The sequence below is a fragment of the Streptopelia decaocto genome (assembly GCF_964273445.1).
Source record: "Streptopelia decaocto genome assembly, chromosome: 3".
In the NCBI taxonomy this organism is placed as follows: domain Eukaryota; kingdom Metazoa; phylum Chordata; class Aves; order Columbiformes; family Columbidae; genus Streptopelia; species Streptopelia decaocto.
Window position 1 is genome coordinate 51304194 of NC_138656.1, and position 19871 is coordinate 51324064.

Genomic DNA, 19871 nt, shown 5'->3' on the forward strand with positions numbered 1-19871 from the left:
TTAATACTTTAATCTGGGAAGTAAATTTTTGAAAAGCAAGTCAAATATAGCATCTGGCATGGCTTTTTTTGTTTTTGTTCCAAAAAATTTTGATAGACTAATACAGTTACTTAAATATATTAAAAAAATGTAATTTGAAAGATTATTTTTTTTAATTAGGTTTAATGTTTCCCATGCTCTTCTAGTCCTTCTTCTCTCTAAAGAGTTTCTACAAAGATTTCCAGTAAGAACTTCCCTCTTCCAGTGTGTCTGGCAGCTTCTGTTTGCTCAGAGGGGGGTACTTGCTGGAGGCTGCTCAGAGTCATCGCTGTAAGAAATGCATGTTGCTCACTGGATTAACCCATCATATGTGTGCTCTGACAGCATGACTCAGCCTTTGTACTTCCTTCTGTCTGGTTAGAAATGATATGAGTTGGTGGCTGCTTCAGACAGTACATTTCTGTCTGATTAACTGAATGGAATTGGATTTGGTATGTTTTGGCAATTTAAGTGTTGAAAATTTTACATATCTCAGAATGAGAAAATTTCAACTGTGTTTTAAGGTATGCTTAAAACTTGATCCAAAACAGGTTGATTTGATCCAAATGCATGGATTAAGGGCACCTAAGGAAGAGCAGTGACACTCTTGGGGGAGAAGGAGATTAATAAAAATGTTAAGTTCAGTCTACAGCCATTAATCAAGAAGTATGATATGCTTTCTACCTGTGTAGTGATTAATTTGGGGTGTTTTTAGCTTCCTTAGTATATACTTTATACAGATTTTCAAGTAGATCTTTCTTGCTAACTTTACTAAAGGAAAGGTCAAATAGGGAGCTTTTGTTAATAAGGCAACCTAAAGCTACAGTTCGCAGTCTTCCAGTTACAGGCAGTAGCCTAATAAGTGCAGATACCCCAACGTGGTTTACTAAAATTCTGCCTGTGACTGAAAACAGTTTCATTAACGGGTGCGATGGGGAGAGAGCTAGGAACATAGTGAAACCTGCTGCAAGTGATTTAGAAGGCACAATTTGTATTCTTTCATGTCTTTCTTTAATTTATTATGAAAACTTAGCATATGCAGGTGCAAGCGCTACACTTGCTAAAAATTGAAAAACAGTTGTTAAATAAAAGATACTGTGGAGGAGAAGGGAAGACTCCTTTCCTAATTCAAAAATATGAAAAGCAAACAAACAACAACAAAACAAAGGGAAAAAAAAAAAAAACAAACCACACACCAAAAAAACCCCAAACCAATCTCACTAATTTGGACTGTGATTTCAAGAGCAGTTCTGGGTGTTTCTGCTTCTGTTCTGGTATAAGACTGTAACTCAAGTCAGCAATAATTCTGAACAAGTCCCAAATGATGAAAACTTGATACTTGTTCTACAAGACAATGTAGTTTACAAAAGAAATTGATGTTTGGCATGATTAACTCAAAAACAATTTTTATGTTTTGGATTCCAAAAATGTACAACCTTTTTAGATTATGAATGTCCTCTATATTTGAAGTTTACAAATTCAAACAATAAGCAACTTATAGCAATGAAAAGTTGTGTATTAAAAATGCATCTTTGCTGCAAGTGTAATGTTCAATAGGACCAATATAGATCTATTGTGACTGTACTAAAATGTGCACAAAAGTGGTGATGTGGTGACAATTATTAGTATTTTTGAATAAGAGAAAAATGATCTAGAGATATTCAGAGAGAGATACATATAAGTTCTTATCGTGACAAGTGTAGATTTCAGTCACTGCTTATACCAGCTACTGATGCTACTCTGTGTCAGTATATGCCCCTTCCCATTGATCACTAGTGTGCCTGAAATAATATTTTATTTTCAGAGTAGTATAGTTATGGTACAGCTAATTGCAAACAGTTTCTGCATCATATATTCAATATTCCATTTCAAATGCTAAGGAGTTGTTATTTTTTTTTTTTTTTTAATGAACAAAAGTACTTGATAGGTACACAGTAGTTTTAAAGGTTAAAAGCTCAACTCTTAGCTCCTGCAGCAAAATGCTTGTATCATTTTTCCTGTTAACTCTCTAGAAAATTGCACTGGTTCACCTTGTAATTTTAAAGTGATTTTAATTGGACAAATGCATAATAGGTAAAAACTTTAAAAATAGTTAAACTAAGCTTAATCTGCTTAAGCTGTTAATTATCAGCAGAATTAACTTCAGCTAAAATAAGGTACCTTTAAGCAGAGACATGAATAATGAAAGCAATAATGGCAAAGTCTCAGGAATGATTGAAATGATTTTGCTAGGTTGATATACTTTTCACTGAGAATTAGCTTTCCAGTTTGAAATACTGAAAGTCAGCCAGACAAGTTAGCCCACAGACAAAACCCAACAGAGGCTGTTTGGTCGCTATGAAGAACACCATAGATGCCATCAATATGATGATTTTATTTGTGGGTTGAAGGTCTGCCAGCTGAGTTTTATTGCTTTAATAGGTAACTGTTGGTGGATCTGATTTGCTTTTCCAGTCTTTGTGTTGTGTACTCACCTTCGATACCTTAAAAGCACTTGGTTGCATTTTTCTAGAGGGTTCCTTTTAGTTATTAATTTACGGTATCTCAGTTCCTGTAACAAAGTGATAAATGAGAAGTTTCTTGTTGCACTTATTTCAGCAGCTTTATTCACATAGGACCCCTATTTTTATTAAAGGTGCCATACCATGGACCATATTTTAGGTGAATCCGTTAAAGATGGAAAACAGCTTAGGCTGATTTTTAGTGTTTCTAAGCATGCTTGTACCTTGGTCTGCATGGGCTTTCATTTAGAAAGCCGTAGCAATTTTTTCATTTTTGTTGCATTTTTGAAAGTTTTTTTATGTGTGTTTTGAGGTTGTTGTTCCCATGGATCTTTGCAATGGATAGTTTCACAACCATTAAAAAAATAGAGGTAAAAAATAATAATAAAAAAAAAAACTTAGTGTTGTTTTAGACAAGGCCAGATGCTTATCTAGGCATCCAGAACATGAGCAAGTGGTGACATGGGACACGCAGCGTTCAGTGACCAAGGTTTATGCAGCATGGGAGTGATGTTTGAATGTTTTATTTTCATTGTGGCAGGATACTGCACATCAAAATAACCATCTTTTCTGACCTGAAAAAGAAAAAAAGCAACAGTCAAAAGGGTCGGGCGTGTTCAGTGGGTATTAACTTTCAGCAAATAAACAGCCAGTACAATGTCATGAAATACTTGCAAAAGTATCAAAATGTAAATTAAATGGAAGAGGAAATCTCAAAAAACTCTAGAAAAATCCATGTTTTCTAAGGGTCAAGGTACAAAGCATTTGTGTTTCATGTTTGTGGGGTTTTTTTGTTTGTTTGGGTTTTTTTGTTTGTTTGGGTTTTTTGTGTGTTTTTGTGTGTTTTTTTTGTTTTATTTTTGTTTGGTTTTGTTTGTTTTTTGTGTGTTTGTTTTTTTTTTTGTTTTTGTTTTTTTTTGTTAAGAATGTCATTGTTGAAGAGTATCTATCTTAATAAATGACATTCTTGTTTGGTAGGTTTTGCTGGTCTCTTCCCTTGGAATTCTTTGTTTCTCTTATTAGAAAAGTCTTTTGGGCCATTTTTACTTTCTTCTGCCATAACAGTAACCTCTTCAGACATACCAAAACTGTAGCAAATAAACCTAAATTGGGTAGGCGAGCCTTCATGAGCACCTTATTCCCTCATCTACTTATTTATTAAAAATAGCAGTAGTAGTGATTCTTACATCCACAGGTGTCAAAGTACTTTACATGTGGTAATTAATTGTGGTAGCCAAATTGCTCTTACTTGATATACTTAAGTCTTGAGGATCAGGGACTGACCTGAGATACCACAAGATCTCCCAACAAAATGTTGTCAAGCACTGAAAAAGAAGCAGTTATTATTCATACTTCTCTCCTTCATTTCTTTTCTGCTTATCTTCACCACCCTTCACCTATTGCTTTGTGGTGTGTATGTGGTTGTGTTTTTTTTGTTTTGCTTTGGTGTTGTTGTTGAGGGTTTTTTTTTGTTTGTTTCTTGTTTTTTGGGGGGAAGAGATGGAGATGTAAATTGTCAGATGAGCTTTTCTGGTGGACTTTTATTCTGGTACCCTCATCCTCACTGACCTTTAGATATCATTTATAAATATAGACTAAAATGTTCCATAATTGCACGTTTTTCTGACATTATTTCTTTCTATTGCAAAACCTGGTATAAACACTGTTGTGTGGTTTGTTTTTTTTTTTTTTTTTTTTCTTTCTCTCCTGACAACTGGAAGTGCTTTTTAAATTAAACTGACATCAGTAAAGCTTTTTCTTGACTGTTTTGTTCTTTTAAGTGATATTAAGAGGCAAGAGCTAAAATAAGTATAAAATCTTCTGAAGTCACAAAGCACCCCTAAGTGTGCTTCGTAAAATAATGAGGATCCTCATTTATTCTAAAAAGAATTCTGGTTTTCCCTTCCTTCCATTCAGCAGTTTCACCATTACTGTTACATTAAGTAACAAGTACAAACTGATTTTAGATGTGCAGGTAACTTGACTTGCCATTTTCTTCACTAGCAAAAAGATATACTTGGTGACAAAAAGTAAGTTTTGAACTTAGGAGAGAGGGTGGTGGTGGTAATTTTTATTTAACAAATGTAGCCCCTTTAGGGGAGACTGACCTTTGTAGGTTTGCTAAGAATCCTCTTGCTTAGACTCAGCTGCAGGAAACACAAGTGTTAATTTCCAACTCTTTTTGCAGCAATGGTTTTAAACTCTATTTGCATTTAAAGACTAGTTTATGATTGTACAAAACTTGAGAATATCAGATTTGTTTGAAGAAAAAGGGACTGGCAGTCTGTTAAGTTCTCAAAATAACCAAGGTAATGGTTGTACTCCCTGTATTTGTGGTATGCTTTCCTGATGCTTGTTTGCATGAATTAGGAAGGGTGACACCCACATTTTGTGCAAGGCCATTTTGACCGCTTTCCTGAAGCTGGAAGAATTTCATAGCCAGCAAAAGATTATCTGCATGTTCTGAAGCCAAAATAATTTCTTTGTGGTGGTAGTGAGAGTCTTTGTCCAGAGATATATTTAGTTGCTACAACCCCCAGGTACGGATGTTAGATCAAGTGTTGCAGTGAGTACTTTTGGTCTTGGAGGGTGCCTGTGGCATGGCTCTTAAGAAAAATACATTTGTTTCCTTAGCATATAGTAACTGTGTCTCAGTAAAGAAAAGTCCTCTTGGGCTGCTTGAATGTAACTGGAACACTGTCTGTCCAGGCTGAAATAGAGATGACTGGTAGAAAAAGTCCTGTGCATACAGGACAAGTGGTTAAAGAAAACTCAGTCTTGCGTCACTAACGAAGGCAGCAGAAACATGAGCCAAGCTCCCATCAGGGCTCGGGGAAGCCGTGCGGAAGCTTAACTAGAGACAAATGTATTGGGAGCCACACATCAATGGGTCCACTGCTTGCAGCGCACCTTTACTTCAAATGAGCTCGTCTGCAGATTAAATGAAACTTCATAAATTCATTTTTTATTGGCAAAATTAAGAGCCCATTTACCCCGTGTGAACACGGACTTTCAAACCGACTGCTTAGGCCACCAAAGTTCTTTTCACTTTCGCTGAAAGATGATTGTGTGGTTGCAGGTGACATTGTAAAATAGAGCTTAATGAAGGAGAAGAAGTGTCCGAGCTCAGCTTTCCTTTCTCCTTTTCCCTCTGCTCAAGGTGATTTCAAATGCCTTTTTGAGTACACTGTGTAATGGACAAGATAGCAATTATTCCTTGTCAAATTTATGGTTACTTGATTATTTACATCAGCTGCAAGCGGCCAAAATCAATGGGAGCTCTTTTGTGCTAACAGTGGAACTTCATTTTATCCCTGTCAGAGACCTAATTTGCTTCAGCAACTGTTCTTGTCAAAGTAGGGCAGAGCCTCTTTCCCTGAAGACCTTAGACCAAAACTGCTAACACTGCTCTCCTCTGCTGTCCTAGACAGGCAGTAAACAGTCATACAGAGAAAATGAACTTAAAATTTTTCTACTCCTGCATGATGTCTTGTTTTCCGGTCCTTTGTAAGATAGCTCCGTCTCTGCACAAGTGTTTGGGTTTTAAAGCCAAAAATTTTAACTCTATTGTCCCTCCTGACTTCCCCTTCTGAGAAATGACTGGTTTTTGTGTTTTCATCATCAAACTTTTTTTCCTGCTACTCTATAGGCATCTGCTATACGTGTTAATAACCATAGACAAAAGCTCTATCTTTAAGGTATTTTGCTATTCCTGAAGAAGCTGGTTTATATTTTGTTTGGTGAATGTTATACAGAAATATACATGACTGTCAGTGTGGCCTATATACTACCTCAAGTTATTTATATTTAAAAATGACTGACCATGATATTAATTATTTTTTCTGTGTAGTGGGTCTTGAACTACCTCATGTTGTCATAATTTCTGTAGGACCCTGATAAGAGTTCAGAACTTCATTCAGTTTCAAATTTCCATGTCCCTTAACCTGTGATAGCCAGAGCCATCAGAGTGCTCACTCCTGGAGGGAGCTGTGAGTTCAGAAAATATCTCTTTTATCAAGTACAGAAGGAAAATGCACAACCCGTTACAGGGGAGAGATGCCTTTAGAAGGTGTTAGGTTCCAGTAATAACAGTGAAGGCTTGTTTTTGGAAGTGTCTGACACAATAGAAAGAAGCATTTGTCATTTAGCGTGACTTTTTGGAGCTACAGAATATCATTTTTTGATGGGCTTTGTTTTCTTCCATGTGGGCTCTCACTCGTGTTTGCTTTGATTCTATAAACACTAGGCTTTGCTGAGATGCTTATTGCCTTCAAGGTCCCTGATCTCAAGGGGAGCTGCAAGTACCCAGTACCCTTGACAGATGATTCAAGGTGTTTTTTTAACAAATTGATTCCTTTACAAATCTGTTTGCCCTTTGCATACCTTCTTTCTATGTGTGGGTGAGAAGCACAGAAGGAAGAGAAACCATGCATGCACGAAAATGTGGATATTGTTTTTCTTTGGTGGTTATTGAGGAGTAGCAGAGAGCAGTTTGGAGTTGGCCTGTGGTGACAGCACCTATGGGAAATGCCAGCAACCTGAAGAACCTATTCCAGGCTGGTATGTCTGATTATCCCTAGCTTGCTTTTCAAGGAAAAAATGGCTGCATGTGAAAGGTCATAATTTGCATCTTGTACTGGTAAGCATATAGTCAATTAGGGTTTTTTGCTGTTGTTTTTCTTGAAGTAACCAGAGAACAGCAATATAGCTTAATAGGTTGGACAAGTCACTTCCATTAACAGAGTGTATTTTATAGGTGATTGCAGTACAAACAAAATATGAAGGTATTTTTAGAGAGAAAAGCAGCTTGCACATTTTCCTCAGTCTTTCTGTCCTGAAATTTTTATAGCTTGATTTTATTGAATGTACTAAAGACACAGGGCCTTTCTTCAGCTGAATAGGCTTTTTTTTTTGTTTGTCTTCCCTAAGTTTTCGGAGTTACAGCTTGAATATAAAGCAGTGGATATTTAAGAAATTATCTTTTCCTCAAATTTTTGTGTATGCTGATCACAATTTTTCAGAGCCAGCCTTTTTTTTTTTTTCTGAAGTTTCAAAAAAACCAGAACTACCTTCAAGAAGTTACTACCTGACTAGAAGCTAAGGTGGGTTGAGTTGTAAGTGCTGTAAGGTGACACAGTGCTCTTGTGTCTTTGTGAAGCTGACTTTAAACTTCATTCTATGCTTCTGTGTGCAAATCTTCAGCTTCCTTTCTCCAGCACAAACTCAGGCCCTTCTGAAAAGTGGGTGGATTCCTTGACTTTAAATGGGAGTAAATGAGAATAAAAGCATTCAATAATTGAGTAGAAGTGGAGGGTCTGACCAATGTTAAACAATGAAAGCTCTGCCTGAGTAAATCTGGAAAACCTATTTCTTTCTTGTAAAGTAACTAGTAATGAAATGGGGCTAGAGAAGCCTTAGGCACATTGTATTTAAATAAGCTTCTTGTTCAAGCTAGAGCTAAAGCTGCAGTTATGGATAATGCAGCTTACATTTTATTTCAAGAGTAAAGATTATATTATCATAATTTCAATTCTAAATGCTCTGTACTCTTGTCAACAGGCCACTGATAAGATCTCTATGTGAGCCTCTTAGTTGACAAAATGGCACAGCATGCAAAATGATAATAAACTTTCTGTGCAGAAATTTGGTTCAGGGCTTAATAGCTGTAGTCAGATGGGATATTTCAAAAGCAAAGTGTGCTCGCAGCAGTAATGCTGAGGAATCCAGTGGCAAGTTCCAAGTCCCTCTGTGTCGGTGTACTGATAGCCCTTGGTAACCTCCCACCCTGCACAAGTTTCCCTTCCCCTGAGCCCCCCATTTCCTGGGCTTGGCTGCCTCAGACTGGGGGCTGCCGGTGCCACCTGGGAGCACAGCAGCCGCTTTCATCACACGCATCGACGTGCAGCACGGGGCTGGTGTTGGGGCCGGCAGAGATGGTAGACACAGCCCATTTTCGCCTTTGGTCTTTGCTTTGGTTTTGAGCATATGCAAAAGGATGGTTAAGGCTTTCCCATTCCCTCTGTTCCTTCTCTCTTCTGCATTAGACAGGTTTCCTCCAGTTTTTAAACCTGCTTTGGGTGTATCCTTTGAAATATTTGCTGCCAACAGCTTACTGAGTTTGAGAATTTATTGAGAACATTCATTCTAGTTCTTCATCCCACAACAGCTTTGGAATTCCTGGAATGCAGCAGGTCCTAGCAGCACACCTAGGGGAGACTTAATAATTTTGTTTTTAAATTTTTCAGAGGTGGGAGGGCTGACTTTAGAAGTGCTACAGATGCCAGAGATGAAGTCTATGGATGCCACAGACCTAATCTTTTGCAGCCATCTGCTTTTCTGTGTTTTGTACTGAGCAGCCTTTAGCCAGAAAAGGAACCTGGTAAACTGACTGTAGTTATTGAAATAAGTTATTGAATAGAAAGCGATGTTACAAATCAGGCATTAAGGCATCCTTTTTTTGTTATTGTTCATGTAAGCCTGTTGAGCTCAGAGTTAACTCATGAGAGTAACCAAAGGTAGAACCTGGCCAAGAACCAGCCTGTCTTCATCAATGTGCCACTGGAAAATAAAGAGAGACTGAAGGGCTGCACAGTATACTGAAAGGTAAAAATAAACGAACTGAAAAAGAGAGTAAGCTAAGAAAGCATTTTTAGCATTTTAGTCTTATACTTAAAAAGGCAAACACAAAATTTGCTACTAGCAATCCCATGTAGCAACCTTAAAAGAAACTAGATAGGAGCTGTATGGTAGTGTTTTGGAAGGTGCATCTAAACTGCTTCTTACTGAGACTTTACATTTGTTTCTCACTCTAGTAAATGCTGGGAATAATTTTCAGAGACTCAACTCTTGAACAATTTGAAACAAAACAAAAGGAATGGATTGGAGAGCAAAACAACCTGTCTAAAGATGATAAGCCAGTCATTGAGGCACTGCAATGGAGAATATTCTTGCTGTGGGAGATGCTAGAAAGATGAGCCACATGACATGGAAGACTGCTCTCAACTACCCCATTACTTAAGAGCATATGGTATTCCCTTGGAAACCCTTAGGTAGTGGTTGTTGAAAGCTTTAACGTGGGATAAGATTTATGATCCAGCAACAAGAAAATGTACAGTGACTGGTTCCCTTGATGCCCTCTGAAAAGTGTTTTATTTACTGTTCTTAAATTTTAAGCTCTTTGGATGAGGCTTGTCTGCTTTCTGTAGTGCTTTGTATCTGCCTTGGAAGCTTATTTTGAGTCAGAAACAAAGGTATTTTTAACGGGATCTGTGCAATTTGGACTCTACTTTTACTCTTTGACCTGAGGTGTTGCATTACATTTTTTTTCTATTTTTGCCTCACTGCTTAAAGCAGAATTAATTCATTTCTCATTACATGTGTGTATAAATAGATATGAATAGCAGAACTGTCACTACTGTACAAGGAGACCTCTCTTATGCTCCTTCCCTGTGTTTGAGTTCTAGGCAATGAACATGAGAATCGTGCTTCCCATTTTTGTGTCAGCTTCAAACCAGAATAATTTCATCTCTTAACAGCATTGAGTATTTGGTATCCTTGATCAGAATGTAGATTTTTAAGGCTTTTTACATTAGCTGTAGCACTTGCTGATTTATTAAGTACTTAAGTAACTTAACCTCTTCAGTTCTAAAAGAAGAATTAAATAGTTTTTCTCTTTATGTGTTCAGTGGAGATAGAAGTAAAAAAAATAGGTATGACATACAATAGAAACTAAAAGAGAAAAATCCAATTATTTTAAAAGTTCAGAAACAGAAAACCCAATGAACCCTAAAGCCTCAAATTTTCCTTCTTCTCATGCACAAAATAATTGAAGTTCTGCCTAATAGCCCTTGAAAACAAAAAAAAATTTAGTCATGTTTATTTGCATGTTAGCTATGTTTAAAAAAATAATAGAATTAAGTAGAATTAAGTGTAACTTTCATTTTCTGACAGTTTTAAAAGCTGGTTTTGCTGCCAAACAGCTAATATCAGGATGCATTCACTTAGTCATCAGTGGTTGTCAGGAGTTGACCCTATAATGCATATTTATGAATGTTTACTTTAAAGCTAATAAACCCATCTGTTTCATCAATCTACTAATTCTTTACCAACACAGATTATGATTTGGATTGTCTTCTATTCTCTTACCTTTCCACTCTTACCTTTCTACCCTGAATAAAAAAATGAAGAGATAGTGAATGAATGTCTTGCAGTTAGAAAATATAAACACATTTAACTATAAGATCACCTTCATGTTCATGAAGTGATGTGTATGAATGAGCTCTTGTGACCAAAGGTCAAGTGTGACTTTCCTAGAAATTGTTAAATGTGTGTTTCTTGCAGACTGTTTATATCTGACAGTATTTGAAGTGCTGTAGTGATTTTGTGCATTATGTCTCTAGAACAAAATGTTGCTGCTGTGTACGCTATATTTATATTGTCAAATCTAACTTCAGCAGTGGTTTGGAGCAAGGACATGAGGTGGTTTTGTTGCTACAAAAGACTTTTTTCAGAAATAATGAAACAAAGGAGATGCAAAGCCTTTTTCTGACTAATGATAGATCTGCTGTGATTTCATTTTCTGGCCCATGATGATGCAGGGGTTTTATGTCCTAATTTCTCGGTGGCAACTTGAATAATGGAATTTAGCTTAATTTCTTTCCTTGTCAGTGAGGCATTTATTGAATAACCAGACAAGTTACTTCCTTTTTGTAGGGCTTAATCTTGAAAGAGGATTCTTCTGAGATGAATATGATTGAGAGTATTCATTTAGCTGTATAATAGACATAATGTAGAATATAATAGATCAAAAAGTAAACAGAGACATAGATACAGGCTAGGAAGCTAAATGAATACTGAAAATACTTGAGATTTCAGTGTTCTTTCCTTAGTTTTGTAACTGTACTGCTCCGTAATCTTTGATAGCTAGGCAAACTTGTTACTGTGTCCAAATTCTTTCCAGGACCAAGTAGAGATGATGGGTGTCAACTGCCAGAGCAGTCACTGGGAGCTTACTTCAGGGTAAAGATGTGATAACTATGCTTAATAGGATAAAGCTGAAAAAGGAGAAAAATAGTAAGTATGAGCATACTAGGCTCAATTATGCCTTCCCTGTAGCAGAGCTGTCGTAGGTGTAGGGAAGTAGGATGCTGTGGGGCATGGGTACCTGCAGGCAATTATAAACTTGGAAATCGTAATGCCTGCCAGGTACTGGGGGATGAGCAGCTGAGTAGAGGAAAGGATTTGCTGTAACTTTTAAATGACACAGTAAATCTTCTCCCATACTTGTCCTGTGCGTGGGAGGAAGGTGTTTTCTTATCCTTTCATTCCCTATGCAGAAGTGCTTACTGTGACTAGATGGGGTCTTTCAGCAGCCCCTACAGCACTGTTTGACTTGCAGCAGGAGCTATAGAATAGCAGCTCTCTGCACTCTCCTCCACTCCTTGTGGTATGTTCTCCTGTTCCTACATGTTTTACAGCTGACTTCCAGCACCTGACTTCAGACAAGCTATAGCTACATTTTAGAGGGTTGCTTTCTGAAACTTTGAAATGTTTCTCTTCTCCCTTAAGGTGTTGCTAAGCAATGATTAGGTGTACCTGGCAGCTTCTGTGCTATCAGCACACATTAGATGTGGTAAATGCCAATATAATTTATTCATTTAAATTGCATAACGACAGAGTAGGCTCAGGGGATCATTACACAGTTAGTGAGAAGGAATAATACTCATTCTGAAATACAACATTTAAACCCTAATCTTATGGAGTTTTTAGGATTTATTCCCATGGTTTGAAAATGAATTTTGATGAAGAAAAAGTTGTCATATGTTATCAGTCATAAGACTTCTAAAGTAAGCCCTCTATCAGATACTGATGTTCTTTATCCACTCACAGCAAAGAGTACAGTTCAGTTTGGCTGGTGAACCATTGTGGGCTGTCACTTTGATGCAGTATACACAGCATGAAAAGGATGAAATTAAATGTTAATGGACCTATCATCCAGGATCATTGATTTGTTTTTAGTGAACTTGAAAAATAAACAAAACCTCAACCTTTTTAATAAATTAGTATAGTGTAATTTGGTATTTTTTGACAGATTAGGAGATTGACCTCCTGTGGTTTGATAGAACTATGTAGTAGATGTCTATTTACTATATTCAAAAGAGTAATTTTCTTATGGCTGTTCTACTATGGCATGTGAAGTTGATATAAAGCACATTTCTTTATAAATGTTTTAATAATTCTGGCTTCGTAGACAAAATTGCTTCAAAAAAACAAAGTTACATACGTTACACTCCTTTTTAGTGCAGAAGATCATCTTGCTAATGGTTATGCTAGAAACTCAAAATGCATTTGTTTTTATATAGCAAATGCCTGGCCAGTATTCAAATATGGAATTAAAAGTTCATGGCTGAAAATCTTACAGCTGAAACCAATTTTTATGACTGAGATTAGAGTTTTCATTGGATAAGGAAAGTCCAATTTCCAATGGCCTTAAAAAAGCCCACAAACAAAAAAAACAGACACCAAACCCCAAACCACAACAAACAACAACAACAAACACCAAACCACAAACAAACAAAAACCCCACAACAAACAAACTAGATCCAGGTAATATTTCTCCTTTTTGCAGAATAAGGCCACTTAGTTAACTGAGAATATAAGACAAGGTAGAGCATATAATAATATACAGCAGACAGATTGTGCTTGGGTACTTATCTGAATTATGCAGTATAACTGTAATGGCACTATATCTTTGTTAGGTACTTGAGTCTAGTGCCATTGCTTAGTATTGAAGTAGGAAGATACCAATATGTTATTTGAATGAGATTTTAATCCACAGGTACTGAGTGCTATAGAATTTAAGATGCTCTGTCAATTATTTATGATAAACTCTGAAAACAAAATATTAATTTCATGGTCTTTCTACTGTTTGTATAGAGTACTTGTCTAAAAACTACTAAATTAATCAGCTTTTCACTGGTCAGTTTTACTATCTTGAGATGAGTATCCCTTACCAAATAATAAATATATAAATAAGCCATCCTTCTTGTAGCCAATAATTTTAAAGATGTGTATTTAATTGTTCCATGTATTATGCATGGATTTAATAAAGCTTTTCTCAGACTAAGCTGTCAGGGACCCAGAAAACTGTTTTCATCACAGTCAAGAAAATCTGAAGGAAACCTCAGTTTCCAGATTGGGCTGAAATATTGGAAGTCTGATGTTTTTACCTGGGGAAACTGGATGCATCACACTGCATGTGGGTTAACACAGCCTTTAGAATCTTTTCCATGTGTGTGCTGCTTTGGCAGTCTATCACATTATATTGTCACTAGACTGTTACCCTGTTTTCAGTTTCACCCCTTTTAATAACAACGTTAATAAGTACATCCAAGACAACTTCTTTGTTCTGTTTCTGCACAGAGAGAGCAGAATTAAAGATGCTGTGGCAGAAAGACCACAAGGTGCCTCATTGCTTGCTGGCTTCCAGTGTGATTACTGCAAGCTAGTGCTGATATCTTGTGTCTGAAAAGGGAAAGCTAGGAGCAAAGGCAACAAACAGCCTTAGAAGGCGTCTTTCCCAGTGAACTTTTCATAGACTGTCAATCAATAGGAACACTTTATTTAGTTATCGGTCATAACTAGGAAGTAACGACCTGAAGATGAAATTTCTGCCTGACATGAAAGCCAGTTTTCCTCCATACTCCCTGCTGTCTTCCTTATTCTGTCAATTGAAGTCAGGATTAAAACCTTAATGTTCTGGCCAGCCCTGTAAGTGGAACTTAAGTCTGTCTCTCATACAATAAATTTCTTAATGGCTCCATCCATGAAAGGGATGCCATGCTGGTACTTCCCCATGTGCTTTCCTTTGACATCTAATCTCTTTTAGTATCTCTCCAAGTATGAGATGCTTCTTTGTGGTTTTGTGTTCTGAGTACGTTTGGAACGTTTTGCTTTTAAGACTCGGAAGTTAAAAGAAATCAAAACATACAGCTTATATTCAGGATAAAAATGTTAGAAAATCATGGTTGATTCACAAAGCTGAAAATCATGTGTTGTCCAAACAAGTTAAAAATCAGAGAGGGAAGAAAACCACTACCAAACCACCCAGCTCTTCACTAATCTTTCATGGCAGTGCAACATTGCCTGTCGCCAAGACTACATAATCTCATTTGGAATTCTACCAACTTTATTCTTGAGATTTAAAGTCTTGTCTCATGCCCCATTTTCTGAGGGAGAACGCATTCTATCTGTGCTTGCCTAACACAGAGCTCTGTCATTGAATACGGCAGATGTTGCAGAGGGCAGACCACTGTATGTGACTGGCTGATCCGTGTCTTAAAGAAAGAAATGAAGAAAAAGTGAAAGTAGTGCAGTGCCTTGGCTCTAAGCTCTAAGAACTCTGCAAACCCTCTAGTGTAACACATAATCTGCATTGCAATCACCATTGTAATAGATACCTGATTGATAATTTGGTAATCATATATGTGTGACTTTTGTCTTATCCTGCATCTGGTTTCTCTTTATCGTGAAGCTTGATTACTTCATGTGTCTTGATGAATTCTTGATCCTTTGTGTACTATGTCACTTGAGTGGTTTGGTTCCTGGCAGAGGTTCTCAGTGAGGCTGTGCTGGAAGACATGTCCTGGTGAAACCCTGGTATTTGGTCCAATTGCCAGTGAGTCTCAGTGGTAGGAGTAACCTGGCTGGAGCCATGTGTTAACATGTATCATAAATGCTGACCTGCTATAGAAATGAGAGGACAGCTCTCCCTCCTGGTCTGATCAGATCGACACTGGGTATTTTGCAAGGCAGCAGAAAATACCACAATGCTTTTGAACAAGTGAATTTTTTCTGTTCCTGCCTGAAGCTGCATGACTTGAGTGAAGCCAGGATGTACTGATTTGCTGTAACCACCTATTGACCTCTGTGTCCTGTATATCTGAGTCACACAAGGGAACACTATTCTTTTTATCTTTTTGTTACTGTTACTCACCGTTGTGAGTCATGTAAGATATATGTATGCTCTGTGTATAAACAACCTGGTTCATTCACTCTTAAGGTTCTTGCTGGTGTTTATTTTTCCATTTTTATTCTTGAAAAAAAAAGTCTTATTTTCTCCTTTCTTTGTATTCTGAAGTCAAATTTTGATTAGCATGACAGTTTTCTTGCATGTTTGCACATTGTTTCAAGTATGAAGTAAATTCTTTATAGTGTCTTTGTAGATACTTAATCTTGTTTTGCACATTAAAGTCTGAAAGGCTGTTATATTTTCTGAAATTGACATTTAGAGGTGTGTGTAAGATCATCTCCAAGTTGATCAGGTATTTTTCCTTCCAGAGACAATGGAATAACATTTTTTCTTTTTTCTTACCAAGTTTTGGTTTAATCGATTCCATTGGTTCACTTGTTTGCTGTATCCTAAAATTCAGTTACTTCTGGGTTTAAACATGATAAAGGGTAGGTTTTTTTTAAAATTAACTATTTACAGTACTAAGTTTTTAGATGTGCAACTCTGCTGTTAGTTTTATAATCCCAGCATTAAGCATCTTGCTAAATGATGAGGCTCTTCAGCCTGGATTTGCAGGGTGTGCATTTCAGAAAGCACTCCAAAAAACAGTAGTTTGCAAATGTGATCATAGTTCTCTGTGTCACAAGCTGCTATGATGACCTTCTTTTTCTACCATTGACAAAAGTGCTTTTCGGTTGATGGTTCTTACATTTTGCAGGCTGCCATTAGTAACCTTGCCAATGGCTATAAAGTGCTGTTACCTAGTTCTATAATTTTTGTCCAGTTTTATCTTACTAAGACATGTGAGAAAATTCACCAAACTACACTAACGTCAAAATTTAACAAGAAGTTCCATTCCATGTGATCTTCTGCGGCAGTGCCTTGAATGCATCAGCAGTACATTGCTCTCCAGTGTCTTAAATTCCCATTTGTGGATCTCAGTATGTACAAGAGCATTTTGGGAGGAGGCTTTGTCACAGCACTGTTGGTGTTCTGCTTCTTTTTAGCTGAAGATCATGTATTTGCATGAGGGCTTCTGCTGCCAGAATGTGAGCTTCTTTGGACTCCAGCATTGAAATGTTTCATCTGTGTGTGATCTCCAGTTTTCATTATAAAATTCCATTTTTGTTACTAACAATGGATGCTTGTTATTTTTATGGACTAGTATTACAAAACTGAACAGGAAAATTTTAGTAGTAATAAGTTATATAAAGCTGTCTTAAAGTTTATGTTCTGTTTCTGGAACTTATGAGCCAACATTGTCATGTCTACAGAACTACTGTCTTCACATGTACATGCTATGTTAAATATATGTCAATGTAGAGCTTGTTTCAGTTACTGTATTTTATTTTTCTTCTATAGATGTAGAATTTCTCAAATTCTGCAGTGTGATTTCATGTGAAAGGGCCACTGAAAAAGCTGTTATTCATTACAATTTTCAAAGCTGTTTTACTGGAAGCGTTGGTCCAACGCTGTGTGTATATGTATATATTTTATTATCTTTTACAGAATTCTGCAATATCCGCCTTACAGGACATTTATATTTGCATCTAATAGTATTGAAAGATCTAGCATGTATGTTTTTGATGACAACAGAAATTGGGAAACAAGCTATCTAAGTATGAAGCCTGAGAAAAAACATAAAATGAATGTGTATATTTGGATACAGTCCTGGGGTTACGAAGCCTCATTATAATCCAGCCTTACACCCATTTTCATTTTATGTGCACTAGCACCTCTGAATTGGATTTTCTTCCTGTTTTGCAAGGGATTTTTTCAGCAAGAACAGCAGAAAGAAGCCTTAGTGTGTACAGGAATAAGGATCTAAACTTCGTGTCTGTCTTTCAGGAGAAGAAAAGAGAAACTGTCAGAGAGTGTAGTTAAATCTCTTGAAGGATGGTTTTACTTTCCCACTGTAATGTTTTATTTTCCTTCTGTAAGCGGTTAATTTAGAAAATAACAGCATTGAAATGTGATTTTAGATTCTATTGCACTAATAATTGGGCTTTTCACTTTCATAAGCAGTGGAATAAATTCAGAGTTTGTGCTTACTTGTCAGTTGTGCAGTAAAGCTGGTCTAGTTCTGCCTTCTTTATTTGGAAAACTTTTCTCAGTTTATCTGGCAAGCACTTCTGCACTTTGTGTAATATGCCCACATAAAACATACAGACATGTGGCAAGGTACAAATAAAATAAGCAAAAAACCCGATACTGCCAATATTTTTTTTTCTCCAGAGTTTATTCTTGAAATCCCAACCCATACTGGCTGTATGTATATAACCAACTAGCTGAGAATAATTCTGAGATAGATTTGTCAGTGACTTTATTAGTACTTCAAATGACAGTTTTGTGAATTAAAAAAGAAACCAAAAGCAGCACATGATCCCCAATGTAGTCATAGGAGTCGTAGTTATAACAGTTTTTGCAAGCGACGGGTTGTTGGTTTGGCTTTAGTTACACATTTTCCAACTTGCTGGCAACTATTACTGAAGCTCTTTTGGGCAGTTGAGTAGCAGAGTGTAGTTGTACAGAAAGCATTAATAGTAGCTCAAACAGTCCTTGACCTGCAGGCAGGGTTTGCAGTGGGAATGGTTTGATGTGGAGGGATTTCCCACCCTGGGGGTGTTTGGTTTCCTGTGGGCAGGCAAGCAAAGGCTTCTGTAAAAACCATCTGTCCATGAGCGGTGTCAGGACTTTGTGGAGCAATGACTGCTTTTACAGCTCCAAAACCTGTTCAAGTGACTACATGGCCACCTTTCCTTTTGAGTGGAAGGAAAAGGGGCAAGTGAGGGATTTTGGTCTGAGGGTGTTTCTGCAGCCTCAGGGGTGGTGGTGGTTTTTCAGTGAGGAGGCCTCCAGGAAGGGGGAGTGTGCTTGGCTTCAGGGCAGCACCAGGGCTGCTGGAAGGGAGGATGCTGATTACAATAATAAACAAATGCCAGGGGTACATTACTGCACAGCTGTCAGAGCAGACAGGACCAAAGGAAGAGATCTCCAGTGAAGGCTTTGGAGCTTGCAGCAGGATCCTTTGGTGGACATTTTCTTTTTCTGTTTGTGTGGTTTTTGGTGGTTTTTTTTGTTTTGTTGTTGTTGTGGGGTTTTTTGTGTGTTTGTTGTTGTTGTTTTGTTTTGTTTTGTTTTTTTTTAATTTTCCTAGACAAAGGAAATGACTTCTTCGATTTTTCTTAATGGACATTGATTATTTTCTGGTGCAGCATTGCCTGGGCAAAGCAGAGTGGGCTGGAGGTGGCTTGGTTTCTGCCACAGCAACACCAGCCCACCGGTGGCCAGGTGTGAGAGGAGAGGTGGCTTCCTGTCGAGTCACACTGCTGTGTTTCCTAGGCTGAAGTGTGCCTCGTTCCGTTTTGAGTTCTCTGAAAAGCTGACTTTTGGTACGTTCTATAAACAGAAGCTTATCTGGGGATTTTTTTCTTCTGTTTTTTAATTTGTGTTTTTTTCCCTTGAGTGGAGCAACATGGAAGGACTTGCTCTTCCTCCCCACCTTCTGCATCCATCACATACCAGCAGAGTATAGGTTCTCTTACTCAGGGTCACCGAGACTAAACATTGAGTTGTGCAAGAAGCACTTGGAGCCCAGAGGCCATTGCCGAGGTGAGCTGGGGACAGTCCTGGCCAGGTGAGGAGACGAGGAGATTGACACAGTACTATGTGGCTGGGTTAACCCTGCAAGGAGCATCCCCTGGCATCAGCGGCTCACCCCCATGTGCCCAGCCCATGGGAAGGAGCAGGGACAGGAAGACTGCGACAATGGTGCTGCATGAACTGTCCTAGGGGGAATAGAGCCCAGGAGAGGATCATGCACTGGAGCTTGTGGAGAGTTTTGAGACAGTATAGGTGGAAAAAGAGAGAAACCTTCTGAAGGCTATAGACCTGGCTTTGAGGACATACCAGGAAAATGTAGGCTTCAGGTGACACTGAATGATGATTGGGCTGAACTTCAGCTTGCGTGAGTTGCTGGCAACATTTGAAAAGGTATGATGAACACAGTTTCATATATTTACAACTTTGAAAAAGTTTATGCTTTTGAAAAATACACAATAAAAAGGGCAAGTTGATGTTAAACTTAGAAGTTTTTCTGTGCTTTGCTGTGAAGGTCCTCATGGGATCCCTGTTTGACTGCCTCTCAAATATGGAAGAGTAATGCTGCTTCTCTTCCCCACTTCAGATCCTACAAGATCATTTTTAGAGCATATACTCTGATTGTGGTCGTCTTCTCTTTTTCTTTTCAAAGGAAATGATAGAAAAGTTTGGATTTTGCTAAGACAAGACCATAAGGGTACTTTCCAGGATGCTTGTGACCTTACTTCACTATTGACATGAAG

The 19871-nt window shown here is 37.6% G+C and overlaps 1 protein-coding gene across 5 annotated transcripts in view; it reads left to right on the plus strand.

The window, feature by feature from the left end:
* Positions 1–19871, plus strand: part of UTRN (utrophin) — a 369822-nt gene that overhangs the window by 219240 nt on the left and 130711 nt on the right. The gene's annotated exons all lie outside the window — the stretch shown is intronic.